Consider the following 16,892-nt stretch of genomic DNA (forward strand, 5'->3'; position numbering starts at 1 on the left):
AACTGTTGACCTTGGACCATATCCAAACTCTGACGTAAAATGAACCACTTTAATTCATCATAATGCTGTTGTACACATACAACACTTTCATTCATTCATTTTTGTTAAACTTCCCAGCTTGTACATGAACAATGATCATCCGGGTTCTTACCCCAAAATCATATGAATCGATTTAAAACCATCATAACATGAACCTTTTCAACTTCATGTCCATTTTTAACATGTGACCAATAGTTTTGTAAAAAAGACAAGGCAAAGCGTTTAACAAAGTCCATTTCAAAGGATGACAGCACAAGGAGAGCTGACACTGTGTATGGACTTTATTTCTCTCCAAACTGCACTGGTGAAGACAGTGTCATGGCTGAAATAACATTGTGTCATCGTTACAAAGCTAAGGGCGGTCACAGCCATGGTGATAGCTGACCACTGTCAGCGTGGGACACTACAATCACAACAGTGACTATAACCGTCTGGAAGCGGGAAACTATCAGTGCTGGAAGTTTCCATCCTTTTCCCCAGCCATCCCATCAATCACTTCTCCACTTAGCACTTTGTTGGTGTCTATAATGTCTTTTCCACCAAGGCTAACCGGTGCTGGTCTGGGCGGGTGCTACTGCCTGTTCGGTGCTGGTTCTACCTCGCCAATATCTAAGAACCACGTGGATTTTCCACAGCCAGCAACAGTTGTTTCCCCTCCACAGACCACGGTTGTTTTGGTTTTCCCAACATTAAGCAGCTCTCTATGGTTAACAGCTGACCGTCGTTTAAAAAGTGGCGGCCAGAAGTTTTTGTTTTCAAACATCATATAACCCCCCCCCAGCACCTGACGTAACGGTTTCTTATCTCTAGACCAGGGCTAAGTGGTGCTGAGTTGGAACCCCGTTTTCTTGGCCCAGAGCCAGGTTTGTGTGAAAAGCAAAGAACCGGTTTGATTATTTGGCACTGACTCCGAACCAGCACCAGAACTGCCTTGTGGAAAAACAATAATATACCAAAAGGTGTTTTACAAAAGCAACATCACCAGTCGAGCCAGACTAAGCTCAGTCAATCATTCTGGAGCTCTGGTTTTTAGTTGGTCCACCACTTTGGTCCAACGCGCAATATCTCAACAACTATGGATGGATGTCCATTACATTTATCGTTCCCAGATGATGAAGGACTTTGGTGATCCTCAGAGGTGGAAAGAGCACAACCATATTCTGCTTAGTACTAGTTACTTTGATGAACTTTCACTCATGTACACGTCAATTCCTGTTATAAAAATCTACTCAGGTAAAAGTAAAAGTAGCTCATTTAAAATGTTACTTTAACATCAGGGTAACTTTAATATCTTTTTTTATAGGTATTATAGCTTACTTTTTTAGGAAATCAAAGTCTTTTTGGGATTTAATAAGGGCACAAAGCCCTTTTTGTTTAGGTTTGTTGGCAGATAGTTGGTCAAAGCATAGCGCAAATCGTTAGAGAGCTTTTTATTTACTTTTACTCAGTAACTGATGTGATTAAAATGTAGCAAAGTACAATCTCAAACCAAAATATACTTACGTGAAAGGAAGTACAGATGGTAAACACTTAAAAAAGAACTTAATAACCGAATGGGAATTGAAAATTGTACTTTTCACCTCTGGTGATCCTCTGACTTTCCATTACTGCCCCAAATTCAATTCAGCTTTATTTAAGAAGGAGATGGGAAAATGAAAAAGCATGATTATACATGGCTAAAATGGAGAATTACTAATCTGAATCTGAATTACCCAAAAGGCTATTTTCATCGGTGTCCCCTAGCCTTTGATGCAAAAAAAAGCAGGTCACATTTTCACTTTTTCAGTTAATAGCTCTAATCGACTGGATGGACGGCACAAAATGTGCTTCGAGATTCATTCAGGTTCTCCAGGTTGACATTTGTGTTCGAGTGAAATGTCTTAAAAACTATTTGGGGATATTGCACTAAATTTGGAAATGTTGTTTGCTGTTATACAGGAGGTCATCCTCTAACTTGTCAGCGCCACCTTCGTGGTCCACACGTAAACGTTCTAATATTTCGGTTCATGTCCGATCTCTCTGCAATCAGCCTCAGCTGTGCTTTGACTTTATGCCGGTCAGCAAATGTTACATGCTTACATGCTAACTAAAAAGTGAAAATGGCAAATCAATTCTTGTCCAACATCACAGGTTACTATTGTTATTGTGAGCTTCATGGCATGCTGACTAGGCTGTTACTTTTTACAGTCTATGATTACGACATTAGCAAGTCGCTATAAAGTCCTGCTGTACACTTGTCTTAGATTTTAATCCTTGCTTTGCTTTAGGCCATCCTAAATTTAAATGAAATGGAAGGTTATGTTGTTCGACCCACGTTTGTAGCTTTTAAAAAAAAAAAAATTCTCTCATGCAAGTTAAAGGAATAAACAGATCACGAAACCCTGCTATCAAAAATACTGGAGACAGACCAGTGTGAAGGTATTACAACTTTCAGCATAAAATGCTTTTTTAATGTCACATGACCAACCATACTGTAGATTATTCAACTGAACTGTTCTCTAATTATCCTAGAAATCTAGACGCATCCTAGCAGCAGCCATGTAATCTTGCAGTTAGGTCAGTCTAGCAACCTCTCTGCTGGCTCGGGAGCTGGAAAACCAAATTCTGGTCAGGCCATCACATTGTGTATATGCTGTGGGCGGGCTTAACTAAGGATGGTAAGTTCCCTGCTACTTGAAAACAAAAATGTGCCGCTCTGCTGCGGTGAATGGCTTTCTTCGAATCGGCTAGCCCGCGACTCTTGAAGACTTAGAGTTAGGCACTAAAGTCATCTTAAAAAATAGATGTGTTCGGTTTAATCTATTAAGTTAACCTCAAACGAGCTGCTCCTCATTCCAGACCGATCCAGACCTCGAGCTAGCTGAACTTCTGGTTTGGCTTAACCATTTTTTGAGCTCATTCAATACAGGACTTTTCACAATACGCTCTGCTTTTGTGAGCTTCTTCATAAAACACCCCTCTGCGGTATGCTCAGTTTCTTGACAGAACAACCAAAGGGAACAGCAGCACGTCATGTGATTGTGGTTGATCCAAGGCCAAAAGATCCTGCTGTGAGGGGACGCCGCAGAAAAACAGGATGTAAAAGACGTTTGTTGTTCACATCAGGTGCAGATTTATGTTGAAGAGACACGCCGACAAAGTGCAGACCGGCTGTCATCTGCTTGTTCAACATTACATGGTACAAAAAAATGGTGCCGGCATTTTAAATGAAAACATGTTGCAATATTCCCTCATGTCGTGCTCTTTCTCTCACTCTCTTTCTCTCACCCGCCACCCCACACACATCTCCTATATGAAATAATAGCAATATGTACAAACTCAGTTATACAGTTTGGCAAGAACACAAACACACAGCTACACAAAGTACACAACTTACATATGTAAAAACCAACAAACATAGCCCTGTCATTTTAAAAGGACGTCAATGAGGAAAAAAAAAACATAAACCATAAATGGGAGTTTGTACAAGGCTTCCAGCATTATATCAACGTATCAGATCGAGACCAATCTAGCATGATGCATTTCACGATGGTGTCAAGGTGGTCGGTGTGTTTCCTACAAAGAGAGAAGGGAATGTGAAAAATGTGTTTGAGTTCAGAGTTTGAAAAGACAACTGTGATTGAATTGTGAAAGTAAATCAGAATTCTGAGAATAAGTCTGACCGTATTCTCAATTCTGACTTTAAAGTCCAACACACCAAATTCATTTTTCACATTGGTCCTAATCTTCTTCCCACAGTTCCTAGACGTCACATGCTGTGGTGAATTCCTCACTTATCACATTAGTCTATATACCACTCCTAACCCTTATGAGAAATCAAAAGACAGCATCTGAGAAATCACGTCTAACAAAATAAATATCTAGGTCATGACAATTGTAATAGAAGGCAAAGGCAGCAATCTGCCCTGATGAAACACCGGTTCTTCTTTCTGTCTTTCTCCTTGGCAGCCTCCTTAGAACAGCTTTGGGATTAGCGGGTTGGCAAGGGAAATTTAAGTGTACAGTTAGACTGTTAGAACTGTTGGACTAGAAAATGATCCTAAAATCATTCATGCTGAAATGTCGCAGATACAGATGTTTCACCAATACAAGGGTCAGATGTACTGGAGATCTGTTTCAGTAACCTCTCTTTAACTTTAGTGCGTAACTTTTTTAAATTGGAACGTCCGTTACATTCAAGCCATCCGCCAAATGAGTGGATACAAAGCTCCACACACTCTCTGTCTATTTTACACTATGGCCACGATCAGAAGATGTGAGACTGAGGACAGTTTTGCTGGGCGGCAGAAACTACGCACTATAGCTTAAACTATGACCTTTGACATTAACAGAGTTGATCAACCACTGCATTGATGGGAGACTTTGGCCTTCAAAGACCTAATGCCCCTTGTAAATGACAACATTATGTAAGACAATGTTGTTTTTACAGATGAAGAGTTAATTTGCAACAACATACCAAGCCTTTCTTAAATGAATAAACCAACCACCCGTTTGATTGATATTTCTTTGAGTGCACAGTAAAAAAATCATGGTTCATGAAAATTAAATGATAGAGAGTGAAGAAAATAGCCGTTTTTTGTGCAAATCAACCCTTCATTTTGCAAATTTTATCATGGAATCTTGTACGCATTAAATCCATAATGAGATTTCGAGACACAACAACAACACAACCTTGCTTTAGTGATCAGACCGGTAGTTTAACAAGCCAACAGTTTAACCAGTTCAACAAGGCCACTGAATTTGTGCTTATAATTCCTGATCACCAGGAACACTATAGTTATACTATAGTAGGGTTCTGCTCGGCCTAAAACTGAGACCCAACCCAGCTCTTACCAGTGTCTCTCATACCTGACCTGGATGGACCCTCCTGTCAACACATGACACATGTGAAAGCAGACTGTCAGAGCGAGAGAAAGAGAGAAAGAGAAAAGAGAGAGGCAATTTATAATAAATATTTAAATACATTTCATAGAAGATCCAAGCCAGACCAGACCCAAGACCCAGCTTCATGCAACTAAGCTCCAACCGACCTAAAACCTGATACTGTGTCAGGACTGGATGTTTCAGGTCACATAGCGAACTCTGAAGTGCAAGATTAACACTATAGATACTTTTTTTAATGTGATCTTCATTTTTGCTTCCCACATAAGTTGGCTAACCTTGGGTTGTGTAAAAGGCCTGTCTGAACGTCTGACTTCTCGTGTGGTTGTCCCGTCCACCTTCTTTTGAGCAATGTTGCTGTGTTCCCAGATCTCATTATTTAACTTGTGAGCACAATGGTATGATTAATGACAAAAATGATGGCCACAACATTATACAACAGATCCAAGTTGTAATAAACTACAATTACTCTTAAGACCAACTGTCCCCCCATAATAGTTTGACTGAGTGGAAGCAACAAAAGGGTTTGCAGTACTGTAGGCCGTGTATAGGAAGCTGAAGAAACCCTTACAGAACAGATTGTGACACTACCTGCTGATTACACTACTGTTATAATAGCAGGACTGCTCTACACACACATAGGGACTTGAGTGGTCCAAGGCCCATTGGTCAGCCAAAGTCCCCGTGGTTGTGTAAGCCCTTAAAGTGGGTCCAAAATTCCTGTATTATGCCAAGTGCTCACATGTGACCTTTGGGAAAGAAAACGTGATTTAACAACCATGATAGTCTGTAGCCCAATGGGACAATTCCACACTTGATGTCCACTATCATGTATGCAAATTGATGCACCTTGAGTCCCCTGCGGGCATCCCATGTTCCTCCCTGTGCCCCTTCAGTGAGCCCTATGCCGCTCAGTTCAGTTCCGCTCTGACCTAAGGGCGGAAATGAACCCAACCCTGTGGGAGAAAGATCATTCCACCCCTGCCCTTTAAAAGTCTGTGAATGCCAATATTGAACTGTTTTTCTTACCATTCTCCGTGTTTTCAGTAGAGAGTTTCCCATTTCAATGTTTAGGGTTTGGTCGCTCTAGTTAGAAATAATAATCTGGAAGAAAGTAATTGAAGTGTAAAGATATCATCATGGTGGCAGTTTCAATCTAAACGATCATCAACCTCTACACTGTAAGTCCCATTTCCACTTCTGAGCCATGATAATGCGAGAAATAACAGGTTGTGCAATAGCTCCAATAGAAGCGTGAAGCTAGGAGGCGTAATAGGATGCATGTCAAGAATGTCTGAAGCTCTAAGGGTGATATCCAGTTTAGTACAGGGACCAATCCGTTAAAAAAATGAATCTGATCCTAGTTTCATTCCAAAGTTCAAACCTCAGCACAGCGAACAGATCCAACTGCAAAGTCTCATCAGTTATCAGCAAAATCGAAGGCATCGATCCAGTCCGGACATAAGTTATTAATCAAGTGTTCTTCGACGACACCTGCTGGAACAGCGGGAACTTTCCACAAGGGAATCCTAGTATCAGTGTATTTGCAATGATAGCACAGTCCATGTGGTCTATTAAGGCCCATGCAGTCCCAGTCCAAGCAGCATTACTGGAACACTGGGCCTGTATTGACGTCATCCCATGCGGCCATTGGAAATTGTTTCACTCTTGGTGGAGAACTCAAGCTACAACCCAACATTAATAATCCTACTGTATACACCCCATAAAAAACAGAGAGAGATTTGACCAAAAATTTGGCATTTTACAGATTTCTCACTAAAACTCTACAAATCTATCCCGGTAGCGTGGTAACACGATGGATTTGTCTAAAGATAGATAGATAGATACTTTATCATCCCGAAGATGTAATATGAAAATGAATAAAGGCTTTAATAGGCCTTAAGAACTAGGTTATGATGTGTTTGTCGAAAACAGGGCAAAAGTGTTGTACCGGTTCCATTTTTTTACATTCAAGGTCGGTGAAAATCCTGTCTTGAAGCTTGACGCTGAATGATACAAAATATGATACACATGTCATTTTTGGACAGTTTCCCCTCAAAAGAATTCATTGCGTTAGGTTTCAATCATAAAACTGACCAAAATTCAACATATATTGAAAGTAATGTTTCCAACAATGTATATTTAATGTTTTGTAAGAAAAGTCCTATTTTTTCTATGAGGACCAAATTACACACCTCTCTGTCTCCCTAAAGGAATTATGAATTCAAAATAAAAAAATAAAAAAAAAGCTACTTACACCTACAGTGACATCAATTTTCATGTCCTTCCTCAAATCACAGAAATTATATGTAACCCTTATGTAACATTGTATGTTTACATAGGGAGAGCAGCCGAGCTTTAACAATAGTAAATAAATAAATATAAATATGGATCACGTGCTAGTTTTGGACACTAATGAGGTTAAAAATACATATTGAGAATAATATACCTATATATTGAAGTTGAGTTGTGGTGTTAGGCAGGCTGTCTCTAATATACTATCGTACAATTCGTACTATCCTGCAGTAAGGAAGTAAAGCACTCTAATTCGAGAGTATTCCACATATTTATTACTGTATGCACTTTGTTTTAAACCCCAAACCACATCTTTTTCCAATCTCACAAAGTAATTTTGGTTCCTTAACTTAAGTGTCGCAGGACGATCACGGCTGTATCGTGTACACCAGAGATTTACTATTTAATCAAAAAACGTGTTGTAAATTCACTAAAAAAATTAAAGAAAATCCCTCCGAATGTGCTCTTCAGGCTTTATCACCCCGCCCGAGTGTCCCCGGGAACAGGTGGAAACACTCTGACTTGGTGGGACAACACATCATACATCCTAGGGGTTAAAGCATACTGAGAGCCTATATGCCAATCTGGCCAGAGTCTTTACCTGAGATGGAAAAACGTCAAATATTCCCCGTCTACTGTGGAATTGTAAGAGCTGCAGCTCCTATAGGAAGACAATCCCCGCAGTCTTTTGTTGTATTTATTTTTCACTTCCTGCCTCAGCATTGTCTTTGCCCAGGTTTAGCCCCCGCCTACAACATCTCCTGTGAGGTGTAACGTTGGGCTGTAAAACTAATAGAAGAGAACAGCGTGTTTCAGTGTGTGTGAATTGTGTGTGTGGCCTGCATGCATTGTGGCATGCGTGTGTTCCTCGAAGTCCACATCTTCTTCTGTGTTTGTGTGTGTGTGTGTGTGTGTTGTGTGTCACTGCCGAGGTAGGTGGGGTAGTGTGGTCGGAGTGTGTGGTATGTGCGGCTGGACTGTGGCATGTGTGTTTGCCAGGGGCAGCGTGGCATGTGTTCGGTAGGGCGGTGGACCAGTCGTCTCGCAGCGTCTCCTACAGACGGAGCAGAACACAGCTGTTACTGTCGCACAAACACATACAATGGGTCATTAGAAGGTGTGTTTTTCACTTTGGACGGAACCAGGCCTTTCCCCCCCCCCGGTTCCATCTTAGCTAAGCCGGGCCTGACCCAGCTCCTGTACACTTGGGAAACCTCTGCATTTTTCAACCAGGACCCTATTTTCACATGTTTTGTGCCTAAGTGACTATTGCAACAACAAGTTTTGAAATGGCCAGACTGGCAAGAGTGCCGTCAATCTGACAATTTCATTCCTTCCTGAGAAATTTTTCAGAGCCACCGTCTGCGTCGGAGTTTAGTGCCGTCCGACGATTGGATGGGTTTAAGAAAGTGCAAACAACCCAGATGTACATATGTGTGGGTAATTCGAGCAATGCAAAACTAGTAAATGTGAATCGTGTATCAAGTTGAAGGAACGTCTCGGATAATATTTAACGGAATTTTACCTTGTACTATTCATGTCCACAAATAAAATGCATTGATTGTATGAGCGAGCCCTGCAGCTGCAAAAAAAGGCCTGCTATGTAATCCTATCGGGAATATATTGCAATACTCTGCGATATGTTGAAATTTATAACCTTTCCCCAATTTCATAATGCCCACAAAAGGAAACTTTTTCAACATCTATTTTATCTAAAAAGTTACTTTCTCTGTTTGTTCATATCACTTTATTTGATTGCTGCAAAAACACATAAATAATAAAATGAATACTTGGAGCCTGTGTATCGTACAGTATTCCACTGAAATATCGGGATACTATGCTTTATTGATTTTTTTCCCCACCCCTAGAATTATGCAGAATTTACATGAGTAAAAGTGCTGTTTTGCCACTGATAAACATTGTGGCTCCTTAAGTACTTGAAAAATAGGGTCCAGGTTGAAAAATACCAATGTTTGCCCTTAACACTCCGTGTGTTAACCTCTACTTGTTGCGCACAGGTTTGTTTGGAGCCAGGAATCCGGAACAGGCCCAATAAAAATGACTGAGAATTAGATAGCATGCTTTTACACTGTACATATATAGTATAAAATATCATGCCAAGGAAAAAAGAGTAGATAGAAAGTGAAACTTCCAGTACCAGAGTCCATGCCGCCTGGTTGCCATTGATGTGGTGCCAGTAGACGGATCGGGGCAGGATGGCGGTTGGGGTGCAGGGGTAGGAACCAGCTCTGAACCCATAGACTCAACTGGGAGTCATAACATAAACACAACCACACACATCAGGATTTAAAAAAGAGCACTGTGATTTCAATTCAAGTACCAAGGTTAACAACGTCTACAGGGATTTTAGTGAGTTTCTCACCCTGAACTACTGCATTATCACAGGAAACTTCAGGGGAACACCATCTACATTACACAAATACAATGTCCATGGCCTGGGAAAGTTCAATCAAATATTTGTGAAGATAAGCTGGATGTACGGATGTTAGCCTAGTGTAGATTTCAGGGGGATACAGGACATGTCCCCCTTAATATTTAGGATTGGGAGATTTGTCCCCCTTAAAATATGAAAAATTCTTTTTTGTCAAGATTTGTGGGTCTAAAAGTAGGGCTTTATTCTTTACTTAATGTCTGTCTTCTTTAAACTGTATTGCCCTTTGAAAGAAAACCTTAATAAAAAAAAATATACTGTATATATGAAAAAGATGAAAACCCCCCGCTCCTAAAAAGAGGTAAATGGCCATTCAGGAGGGCTTGAAATATATATCATTCTTAGGTCTACTTTTATGGTTGCGTTCTCCATAACTTGAATCTGTCTGAACTTTATTACAGCAAAACAAAATAACAATAATCGAATCCCACAATTGAAAATTGACACCTACCCAAATGAGTATCTGTATAGTCAGAAATCGATGCAGCCCTATATTTCTCCACCAATAAATCTATGTTTTCAACAATTTCAGACACAGTATACTGTATGAAGTGTTTGACGGTTAAAATGGTGGGGGAGGACCCACAGAAAGAACCCCTGGTCATATGTGTCCCCCCCAAGTGTTGAAACCTACGCCCTTGGATGTAAGCCAGGCTCTCACCCTGCTGTTTTCTCCATCTCCCGCAGGACCTTCTTTGTGTTGCTCGGGCGATGGCCAGCGTGGAGGAGTGACCCTCTGGTAGATCTGCTCTCCCTCCCTGGTCTGGAAGGTGTAGAGGCCTTCACCGCTGTCACACATCCTGCACTAACAGCAACTCAGTGCCAAAACAGCCCGGGCTGCCAATGAATGACCATAGATAAACTGAGAATGTTACAGTATCATACATACTTTATGACTCGTACTCCTACTACACCTAGTAAAATGAATCAATGCGGGATTTCAGGGAGTGAATCTCTGATCTAAATGTTTAATTTGGTCCGACCAGAGAAATATTGTACCTTCTGGCCTCGTCCACTAATACACGGGTATTTTTGTAAAAATTTCCCTAGCCCTCGTCTCAAGAAAATCCTGTCCACGCAAAAACGATTTAAATAGGAAAATCTCTGTTTGAATGAGAACGTGAAAACATACTGAAACGCTGTGAAGAGATAGTAGATAATAGATGGATATATGATAGATATTGATCCCAATAAAGGGATTTACAGTGTTGCACGCTGCAAATCAGTCACACAGCACAGATATAAATATAAATGAAATACTAGGATACTCAATTACGTGAAATAATAGTAGAATAATACGACACAATATTTGAATATATACAGTACATATTCTATAATGCATATATAATATATAGAAAAGAGCATGACAAACCAACGGTGCGATATAACCCCGCCTAAAGCCATGTTGGCCATCAGACGCCTGAAAACAAGCTATGAACGGAAGCTACCTGGCTCTGTATCGTTCTGACACCTCTGTTATTAAATATAGGGAAGAATAAGTACTGATGTATGTGAAAACATGTTAAATGCCTGTTAGCAGTTCAAACCAGCACTATTTAGATTGACCGATTGCATGAAATGTCGCCCTTATTTGTGACGCCTCACAAGGGAGATAATCTGCACGTGTGACTTTACAAGGCAAACCTCAACACTGCACCCAGTTTCTAATGCATAAACACAGCTTGAGGGACCAAAGGCAAAAAGCAAGAAGAGCTAGTTTTAAAAAATGTGAGCGATCACAGAAGGCTTGTATCACGTATGCCCCGCGGTGTTGTTGTCATCTTTTCACTTAGAAAAACCTTGTGGGGGTGACAGAAATTATTATTGACAGTTTTTGGTGATGTCATCCTGCATCGTCCCCGCTTCAGGCTCCCACGGGGGGAAATGAAATCAACCGATTGATTGACAGCAGGTCATGAAGCCCTTTATGAACCTGAGGTGTGTATTTCTCACTGTTGTCACGAGGAACTCAGAATACCTCGCTTTGAGCATATTTGGTTAATGGGTATCGTATTTCAGGACAACGGAAAAAAAGAAACATCTCACTATTCTCATAATCTCGAATATTACAGGAAACATAATCAATAATCATGACCAAACGCAGGAGAGGCGATACATCATAAAGTATAAAGTATAAGTATAACGAGTTTCCCCAAGATATTGAGCTCCTACTTGGTGTATTTTATTTTAACCAACATGGAAAATGTACACAGCAACTGTAATGAGATAAATAATAAACATTGGATACTATAGCGCTTTTTCCAACAATAAAAGACACGTTTTACCACACAAATACACACACCCACGGCTATGTTACAGTAAAAGATGTCTTCTTTTTGTCCTATCTCTACATGTTGTCATTATTCGTAACAAGTGAGCTCAACTAATATATATTCAATAATCATGAGACTCTTTGTGACACAGATGACATAATACACACGCCAATCAATTTGATTTCCCCATGTGGAGCATGAGGTGGTGACAATGCAGGATGGCATCACTAAAACTGTCCAATGATTGAGTTACCTGTCAATCATATTATGATTACTTTCTGGATTGTTTGCCAACACCACAATTCACATTCCACTTGATCCAACTCTTTGCACACAGCTGTGTAACATGTAATAATGTACACTTTAGAGTGTGTCCATATTGTGACGCAAATACATGTTAGCAATGCTGTTACCTAGCTGTAAATTACTTAAATGAATACTTTACAAACAAGAGGTTCTTGGGAGTGACGCAGTCCAATGCGCCCACAGACAGAGGCTTTCTTGACACACACACACACACACACACACACACACCACACACACACACACACACACACACACACACACACCACACACACCCACACACACACCACACACCCACACCTACCATACTTCAGCTTTATCAAAGAGGAAGAAAGAGGGTCTGACCCAGCATTGTTAATTGTCTAATCTATTCAATTATCAGGAGAGAGAAAGAGAGAAAGAGAGAGAGAGAGGTACCTTGGATTAGACCGAAAATGACTGCCAGTCGTGATTTGTAATAATGTTTGACGATTCATCTGAAATACACACTTCTAAACAAAGGATGTTTTCCCTTTAGTGTGTGTGCAACTTATGATGCATGTCGGAATTTCTCAAATGGCAGTACTAGTACTTTGTGTATTGCGCTGTTCAGAGGGTGCTGGCATAAAAAGTGGATTCCAAAGGGGGTTCAAAGCGGGTACATTATTGATAGATCCTGCCATTAATCTGGGGACAGTCGGTCCAACATCCCCCTTCCCTCCCTTCCCCGCCGCCATCCCCTCCTGGACTCAACCGGCCCGGCTTCGAAGTGAAGCGGGTGGCGTCCCGTCCGTAGCGCCGCAGGAGCAGAGCGGCCAGGTGACCAGCTGGTGCGAGGGTTGTGAATGTCCCACAGGTAAATGTTCTCGTGGTGTGATCTGCATCATGCACTCCCCATAGATGTCCAGGTTGGGCAGGGGAGGAGGAACACGTTGAAGCGCTCAGAGAGAACGAGGGATGACAGGACAACGTCAGGGACTTACTGACAGTGCAGTTTGAGTTCTTTCAGGGATTCAACCAGCAGAGAGCTCTGTTCTGGGTAGAGATGGTCCGATACCGTTCCCAGTATCGGAAAAGCCTGGATACCATCGGAGGTATCATGATCACTGAGTTTGTGCACCGATCAATACCACGTAATTTGCCCGAAAAATACTCTGAAAGTTGTTTTTTTTATTTTTTCCGTTCCGAATGACTGTAAAACTGTATAACGAATTAAAGTTCTATGGCATTCGTTGTTGTGTGTTGTTTATGTTTCCAAGGTTTAACCCAGCCAGATCGATAACAATGCCAGAAATCATTTTACTCCACACTGGTATCGGATGGGTACTCAGAATTGGCCGATAACGCAAGTTCAGGAATCAGAATTGGTATCAGGAAGGAAAAAAATGGTATCCGACCATCTCTAATCCTGGTTGGGGTCTTTCTTTCATTCAGCGGTCTTCTAAAAGGCGAAACATGTTGCTGAGGTTATTTGCTGTCCATTGATTAAATAGGTCGTAGCTAGATCGTGAGCTGGGCACAGCATGGCAATTATTTTTATTTTAAATCACATTTTTTCAACCCAAAAACAACACAAGGCAATATAAAAAAGACACAGGCTCATGTACTAACATCTTTTAATCCTTGGGGTCAATTTGAAACGCAATTCAAACCTCTTTGTCGATATCACAGGAGTTCTCAACAAGTCTCAAGTCCTCATTTTTTGTAGCTTCAGTCTGCCTTAGTTCCAAGTCCCAGACTACAGCTATACTGTAGGGGACAGTAACATCTGAAAACCTAGTTAATACCAGCTAAAAGATCTCACATCAATTCAGCCGCCATAAGTCTCTGACCAGACTTCCTGAGCTCATGGATGCTCATAGTATAAAATGTTGAATGCTAACAAGAAATTGTTCAATATTAAAAATAAATGCCATATTAAAGCCGTCACCCATCCAGCTTTAAATATAGACAGAAAACCTTCAAAAGTTTCAAAAGACGATGATAGAAACCAAGTATATGCAATTTAGAGGACATACAGTAAAATACAGCAATGAAAACATAAAACAACCATAGCTTCAGACGATGTTTAAAGGTCCCCTATCATGCTCATTTAGGTTAAAATTGTTTATAATTTCTCTGCTTTGCTACCTCAAACATTATTATAATTTCCTATACTGAGGTTTATTGACCATAAATTCCAACAATAATTTAAACTAGAGTTAATAAATAGTGTTACGTAGTGTTGAAAACGTCAAATTAAGTGACCAACATTGGAAAAAAGCACCAAAAGTGTTGGAAAAAGGACAAAACTAAGAAAAGTTTAAAAACATCGATAAAAAACGTCAACACAAGACAACACAAGGATTAAACTTCCCGTTGAGATAGAAACCTTTACTGTGCATGTATGATTTTGTGTATTTGTGTGGGACTGACCTGTGTTTCACACTGCACCCCAGCAGCCAGGAGATCCGCTCTCCCATGCTGATGTCATTGAGCCGTGTCCCAGCACTCAATGGACCACGTCTTAAACCAGTCCTCCGCTTCTAGCTCTGGAGAGAGAGAGGAGAGAGAGAGAGAGAGAGAGACACCACACACCACAAATACAAACCAATTAGACAAATCTTCTTCCCCAAATTCAAAAGCATCAAGACGCTTTCAGACAAGGCCAAACTGAAATATCTTAGCGACTAATTATGTCGCCTCCTGTCCACAACAACATGACACTGGAGAAAACACCCACTTCACCCACCTAGATAAATAGCTTCCTGTAAATATGTCTAATAAGATAAAAAATATACGGGTATATATATCTGTATACAGTATATACAGTCCCTGACAAAGTCTGTCGCTTATCTATTTGTAGAAACACCTGCTATTAACCTGACTTTTAATAATCAATTGGTGTAAGAAATACCTCATATGAAAAGCTAAAACCCTCCCAAATGATGTTCAATGCACGATATAAATTGTTTCACTAAAAAAAGATTTATTTAAACAAGACCGAAAGGTCATTTTTGGCGAGACAAAAGTTTTGTCGCCTATACATAATTGAACAAATTTACTACAAATACTACATATGTCAGCAAATAATAGTGGTGCTGTGAGTTCAAATTAATATCTTGTATGACTTCCATGAGCTTGAAGGACTGGACACATCGGTTTGGCAAGGATTCATACAATGTATTGATGAAGTCATCAGGAATACTAGAAAGCAGTCTTGCATGCCTCCCAGTTCATCAATATTCTTTGGTTTGGTCTTCCATGCTTCCTCTTTCATCCTACCCCCACATATGCTCATGATGTTCATGTCTGGTGACTGGGCCGGCCAATCCTGGAGCATCTTGATCTTCTTGCCTTGAGGAACTTTGGAGTGAGATGGAAGTATGCGATGGAGCACCATCCTGCTGCAGAATTTGGCCTCTTTTATTGGTGGAAATAAAAAGTACTAAGATTTCTTGGTATTTGAGACTATTGATGTTGCCTTCCACCCTGCAGATCTCTCGCCACACCCCATACTGGATGTACCCCCAGACCCATGATTTTCCGCCACCAAACTTCACTGTTTTCTGGGTGAATCTTGGATCCATGCGGGCCCAGTAGGTCTCTTTGGCGAGCTGTTGTGTAATTCAACAGAAGAAATATCTGAAAAATCCACTTCCTTCCACTTCCCCATCGTCCCTCCTTTTAGCAGGCTGTGGGCCTTGGCAAATGCCACACGGTTTTTCAATTGTCTTTTGTTTAGTGCTGGCTTCTGGGCACGGATTCGACCATGGAGGCCATTTCGAGACAGAATCCGACAAACCGTTCTGGTTGACCCGGGACTTCAGGGGACCAGGTCTGGTGGAGCTCGCTCTGCTGCCTTGGATTTTCAAGCCAACAAACGGTCCTCTCGAGCAATTGTCTTGTGGGTCTGCCTGACCTGGGCTTGTAAAAACATCTCCAGTGTCTTCAAATGTTTTTTGAATCCTCTGTTCTGACGCTGAGACACATTGAAGGTGTCTGCCACATCAGCAGTGGATCTGTGTCTTCAGCCTCTTGATAATCAAACTTTAGTTCCAGGTGAATCTTAGGCAGTTTGCAGAGGTCTAGTTGCAGTTGATGTGAGTCTAGTGTACTGGGGTTGTTTTTTTACACACCTGAGACCTAATTGATCCATTTTAGTCACAGGTGAAGCTCATAGACAAGCGACAACACTTTTAACATTGACTCAATATTCAACTGTGAATATTAGAATACTTTTTGACAGTTTCTTTTTTGCACTGAACATTATTACAAAAGCGGTGGGATTAAAATGAGCCATTTCTTGTAAATAAACTTGATTAGAAATATTTTCAGCGGCACTTCAGGTCCATTTGTAACAAGCGACAAGACTTTTGTCAGGGACTGTATGTATGTCTATACTATATACTATTATATATATATTATATATATAATATATAATATATATATATAGTAAAATTACTATATATTGGTATGCTGTTTTACTGTGCTTTGGCAACACTTTACCCACAGTCAGGCTAGTAAAGCAGCCTTGAATTGAAATTGAATTGAGAAAGATTAATGTTTCAGTGCAAAAAGAAACTGTCAAAAAGTATTCTAATATTCACAGCTTGAATATTGAGTCAATGTTAAAAGTGTTGTCGCCTTGTCATATGAGCTTCACCTGTGACTAATAATGGATCAATTAG

General features: G+C 40.6%; 1 protein-coding gene across 1 annotated transcript in view; it reads left to right on the plus strand.

Moving 5' to 3' along the window:
• Positions 1-16,892, plus strand: part of dok4 (docking protein 4) — a 120,947-nt gene that overhangs the window by 74,241 nt on the left and 29,814 nt on the right. The gene's annotated exons all lie outside the window — the stretch shown is intronic.

The sequence above is a fragment of the Etheostoma spectabile genome, chromosome 15, assembly GCF_008692095.1.
Source record: "Etheostoma spectabile isolate EspeVRDwgs_2016 chromosome 15, UIUC_Espe_1.0, whole genome shotgun sequence".
NCBI lineage: Eukaryota > Metazoa > Chordata > Actinopteri > Perciformes > Percidae > Etheostoma > Etheostoma spectabile.